The sequence below is a fragment of the Thunnus thynnus genome, chromosome 13 (assembly GCF_963924715.1).
Source record: "Thunnus thynnus chromosome 13, fThuThy2.1, whole genome shotgun sequence".
NCBI lineage: Eukaryota > Metazoa > Chordata > Actinopteri > Scombriformes > Scombridae > Thunnus > Thunnus thynnus.
Window position 1 is genome coordinate 4,212,904 of NC_089529.1, and position 6,000 is coordinate 4,218,903.

A 6,000-nucleotide genomic window follows, 5' to 3' on the forward strand; every position below is an offset into this window, starting at 1 on the left:
TTTTAGACAACATTATTCCTAGATATTTCACTTCAGATTCAATTCTAATTGAAGCAATATTGGAATCTGTGCATGTATGAATAGAAAGTAATTCACATTTTTTTAAAATTAAGGGATAACCCTGACACTTCGGAGAAAATCTAAATTGCATTAAAGGCTTTATCTACCAGGGATTTATTTCTTAATAAGATAAATGTGTCATCTGCGAATTGACTAATTTTAAATTCCTTATCGAAAATGATAATACCTTGTATTTCAGGATGGTTACTAATAAGCATTGCTAATTGCGTAATTGGTAAGTCAAAATAAATAATTTTGGAGATATTGGGCAGCCTTGCTGAATACCATGTAGCACCTTGAACCTAGGGGTGATTCCAGGGTTCAGGGATACAATACTATATATGTCAGTGTAAAACATCTTAATTATATTACAAAAATTTTCTCTAAAACCAAGAAGTGTAATGTTCCAAAAAAAAAGGAATGTTCAATGGAATCAAACACTATAAAAATCAAGAAATAACACAAAAATATCTGTATCAATTAAATCTTGAAAATCTAGCATATCAAATATCAGCCTGATTAAATTATGTATACTTTTACCCTTTATAAAGGCCAAATGACATTCATCAACTATTTGCATTAAACCCTCATTCAATTGGTTTGCATAAACATGTGCCAATAGTTTGTAATCACTACATCATAAGGTTATCGGTCTCCAATTATCCAGTGAAAGTTTATCTTTGTTGTATTTTGGGATTAGAGTGAAAAGACCTTGTTTCATAGTGGAGAAAGATTTCTTGCAGAAATGCATTCGAAGAAAGCATTGTGAAGCAGCTCTCTGATATCATACCAGAGATCAGCCAAATTAAATTCTCCTCCAATTATGATTTTATCAGTTGTGTTGGACACTTTCCATTCCTCTAACAGCTTACTGAGAGATGAGAAGAAATTTTTGCTCTGAGCTTTTTTGTTATACCCATATACACAAAACAAAATATAGTTTACCCCATTAATTTCCGACACCACCATTAGCCAATGACCATTAGTATCACTTTTGTGGTTGATTATATTACCAAGGAACCTGTTAAACATGATCATTATGCCAGCCAAATGCGATGTTCCATGACTAAAGACAATAGACCCCCCCATTGCAGTTTCCAGAATTCAGCTGAATGAGTCTCTTGCAAGAAAACGCAATTAGCCTTTTGCTCCTTACAAAAGACAAACGTTGCCTTAAATTTAACATTATTTTTCAACCCCCTAGTATTTAAAGATATAAAAGACAACATTTAACTAATAAATAACCTTTAAGGAACGTGCAAAAAAAAATTACAATGGGCAGGAATGAGTAACTTAGTCCTTGTCATACATGTTTAGTGCTATAACCCTCAAAACCTTTGAACAAAAAAGTAGAAAAAATCTTAAGATATAAGCATACCTGTTTAGAACAAAGGAAACCTAAAAACGCTTGTTTATTCAGTGTCAACTCTTCAGTTGTCGATCAACACGTATCCTTCCTTCAGGAACACTCTCCGTCCCTTTCCCCTGGCTTCCTGAACCAACAGCCACAGTTTGATACGAGCCTCTCGGTCTTCTTTGGAGAAATCTTCTTTGAAATGTATGTGTATTTCACTGCAAACTCTTGCATCTCTTGATCTTTTCCAGATGTCATCCCGAACAATTCTCATCCCCAATTGGATTATAATTATCCTCGGTGTGTTGTTTGAGGTTGCCCTTTCTTCCCAGGCGGTGGATGGTATCCACTGTCTCTTGCAGCTGCCCCACAGACAGTAGTACAATTCTTGCGAGTATCCCAATGACAATTTCTCTTGTGTCCTCTCCATCTTTTTCTGGAAGACCATTCAGCCTCAAATTCCATCTTCTTTTGTAGTGGGATTGCTCCGCACATGAATCTCTTAGCGAGTTGTTTTCTTTCTGAAGATCACCATTTTTTTTTCTGAAGCACAACAATTTCCTCCTTGTTTTCTTTAACTGCTGTGTATTGGCTTCAATGCATTTTTCAAGACTTTTTAAAAGTTCAGTCTGTTCATTCATCTTTTGGGGTAAAGTTTGCACTGCGTGGGGCATTGCAGCACTGGTATTTTCATCTTCCATTTTGTCACTTTGCACTTTCTTTTTTTGGGGGGGTTCGACAAACAAAAAACTTTTAACCGTAGCCTGCAAAGGTGTTGCCACTCACTCTGCCATCTTGAATCCTCTCCGTTGGTCCCATCTATTGTTTTTCCGACCCAGTTTAGATGTAGTTTAGATTCAATGATAGCTGTTTAGTTTCCAAATTTCATCTAGCTGCTAGCTTCACGAAACCGCCTTTTGACAGCGTGTGTGTGATGCACTGTAACGTCAGTCACATAAGAGAGGAAGTATTCATTAATCTTGATAGGGTGGGTCACCATGACTGACAGATTGACATCTTGTCCACCCTATCAGATTCATGCAAACTTCTTCTCTTAAGTGACTGAGTGACTAAGTTTTCATAAATCTAACAGAGTGGACAAGCTGTCAATCTAAGTGGGCCTGTGCACATCCAGGCCCACCGGTAGATCCCTTGACGGCTGCGTTCCCATGGAAACCGCACTCATGCGGGTCCCGCAACATATGAAAGCTACAGTAGTTTGGAAAACAGCAATATCGGGCATATGAATTTACTATTTATCGGACCACAAAGAGACAAGAATTAGCCAGCTAGTGTGCTATTTCCTAATTTCCTAACATCCTAATTTCAGTGGGTGTCTGGTGTTGAGTAATGGGAAATGTTCATTCTGAAGGGCTATGAGTTAACAGTTTGAGTCAAGCACAGAGGCTTTATTATGTGTAGCTTGGAAAATAGCAATATGGGGCACTGAATTTGATGAATTTGCTGTTTACCAGACCACAAATGAGACAAGATTTAGCGACCTAGCATGCTATTTCCTAATTGTGGAATGCAGTCGATTCAAAGGTCTTTAGTAATGTTAACTTATTGGCGTGACAAATACTGAACGGACGTAATTCAGCATGTGTCAAACTTATCACTCATGAGGTACAGGTTTTGCAATGCTGTCAAAGTCATTGTTTTTGATAGAGACTGGCTGTGGGGTTTACACTATTCACATAAACTATACACCCTTTTATAGGAATAGATGACTATCACATCTGCTGTTTCCGTAAAGGTGTGCCCCCACTAAAGATCTTCAATCTTTCATTAACATTTTAATATGATACATGCACTTATCCAAGTCCATCAAGTCCATGATTAGGCTACTGTTTATGGATGTGTTGTCACAAAATCCTAATGCACTATGCCAGATTGTTATGAAATCTATTTTCAAGTCATTCCGAGTTAATGTTATGGTCATTGACTTGTTATTTTTCTCAGATTACCATCACTATTTTGCAATATTTTCTCAGAACATTTTGCATGTCAGGATTCTGATTTTGCTGCACAAGAAAAGGTCTACCAAAACCGCAACATTTTAGAAATGCAGACTTCTACCAAACTTCTACCGACTGACTGGAAACAAACTGGACAGAGAAGCCTGAAGAAAGATTTGCATTAAAAATTTCCACTTGTATCGACAATAAAGTTTTTCTACTTTACTGTAGCCTGATGTGATGGCAATAATTTATGAATTTGTTTTTTTACATTGTTCCCTGTAAGAAATGTGAATGTAATACTATGCATTTGTGTACACAGATTTGAGGGAGAATAGAATTGTTTTTAGGTTTCAACATTTGAGACAAGACACACACCTTGAGGCTTGATTTGGTATAAAACCCACTCGCCATGGCAAGGCACAAGCCACGAGTGGGATGTTAGGACAAAGACTGTTAACAATAGTAAAAACAGATAAACACAGGGAAGGCATACACATGTAAACAAGACACATAACGGAGGTAGAGGGGCATTAAAAATCAACGTCATAACATTAACATTAAAATATCAATTACCTCTACTCTCGTGATCGTCAGTCATCTTTGAAAAGTGCTGCTTTCCAAACTACTGTCACTGTCATATTTCACGGGAGCACGGTTCCCATGGGAACGCTTCCATCATTGCGTCAAGGCTTTCATCATAACGGAAGTGGGCGTGGTTTCATCTAAACTGGGTTGGAAAAACGATAGACGCCAGCCAGTAATTAGCAGTTACAGGTGGTAGTGAATCACAAATGAAAACGTACATTAGCATCTTCCATCAGAAACTGCTGCGGTCACTCAGCTCGTCTGACGGAGGTTTGAGAGTGACTGACAATCAGGACGTCACACCCCCTTTTTATATCATCAAATAATTAAATAAAAACAAACTTATCAGAAAAATGAGCATTTGAAAATATACATCAGTATGACAGATCAACCTGCCAACCCTGGACACATTTTTTGAACACCACTTCAGCGACCTAGATGCGTCGGATGTAAATACTGCTGTTCGCACAATGAATTATTGTACATAATTTGCATACATACGCATTACCGTAGTAAATCATTTGCATACATGCAGCAGTCAGACAAAAAAGTGAGGGATGCACTGTGCTGAAAATTCTTTATACCAATAACAGATTGTTTACAGAAATATCTGCAGATACCAATACTGTTAGTTGGTCATTTATGCCTATCCTTGTCCATTTGTCTTTTACCTGCCTATACATAGCTTACCAAGGAATACAATTTAATTTAGGCTACACACTAACCTACCACTGCAATTATATAGTTTCGCCTCCACTATAATCAAACTTTAATCCATTTTCATATTTGGAAATATGATTTTCAGTTAATTTGAAAAGATGATGACAATGGAGCTGTAAAACCCCAACCAGCCTAAACAGACTATTTTGTGGCTATGGTGAAATAAATAATTTAGAGCTGGTTAATACAACTCTTCTCATTATAGGTAGGCTATTACTTAATGGTATGATGACCTAAGAACAATAGGGGGCTGAATATAAACATGGCTGTAGAAATAATCACATCCCTCCTTATATATTGTACTCGATTTACAATGGGGGTATTTCCTTTCCTTGAAATTTTCCTTGAGTAGGCAAAGTTATAGACTACAGTGCCAACACATACACACACCTCTCTCTCCCCTCAGTTCTCACCTCTATAGTAACTTTTCCTTTCCTCCTCTCCTCACTTCAAAGTTTCCTCAGTGAAAAGCTGGCCAGGTTACTTCTGGTGTGTACGTGTAACCAGGAGCAGCGAGTAATGTAGGCTATTGCATACCCTACACCCCATACTGGTAATGTTGAAATAATGAAGACGCCTGTTACAACAGTTCAGCGGTTGAAAAGACAACAACACGTTATGTAAATGTTAGACCTGTTAGCTACGCAGTTAGCTAACGTTAGCGCAACTGAATCACAAGTATTCATGGTTAGAACACCGGTTTTGTCAGTCAAATGTATGTCAAACCTGTGAGTGTTATACCTAATTTCGTTCAGAAAAATTAGGAGTTTCCGGTCAATATAGTCTCACAAAAAACGGACATATCTGAGCGCATGACAGGTGAAATAGAAATAACTTTACATGGGCGTTTACTTATCTGGGCGACTTCCTACAGCAACTGCTAGGTCCACACAGTATGACATGACTGACATTAAAAACTATTGTATGAGGTAAACTATCATTGGTCATCTTTTTATTGGTAGAGTGTTTTTATCCATTACTTAGATGTTAAAAAAGAAAACTGGTCTGTTTTTGATTACCTTAAAGTCCATGTAAAGAATGAGAGATTTCTTTTCAAACACACGTTATAAAATAATTGCTGAAAACGTGAACTGCTGAAAACGTGAACTGATTGTGAACTATGCAGTACTGAATTATGGAGTAAGAGCGTTAATCTCTTTTTCACCATTTCTGTGTTCAGGATTTTTTGGGCAGGCCTGAAATGGTAGCTCTATGACGTAGAAAGGTGACTGGCATGAACACAGCATACTACTTATTTTCCCACGATTTTGAAACCTTACTTTATATACTTGACTGGGTGGATATTTTTCTGTGGTGTGA

At 37.4% G+C, this 6,000-nt stretch overlaps 1 long non-coding RNA gene across 5 annotated transcripts in view; it reads right to left on the bottom strand.

Annotated features, from left to right (window-relative positions):
• Positions 1-5,556, bottom strand: part of LOC137195185 (uncharacterized) — a 64,905-nt gene extending 59,349 nt beyond the window's left edge. For 3 of the 5 annotated variants that reach the window (XR_010931086.1, XR_010931082.1, XR_010931084.1), the window contains exons 1-2: positions 5,094-5,556; positions 3,949-4,102 (exon numbers count right to left, since the gene is read on the bottom strand). This is a non-coding gene — a long non-coding RNA (uncharacterized lncRNA). The remainder of the gene's footprint in view (positions 1-3,948; positions 4,103-5,093) is intronic. The other 2 variants (XR_010931083.1, XR_010931085.1) reach the window with 2 other exon arrangements.
• Between the last annotated feature and the right edge of the window lie 444 nt (positions 5,557-6,000).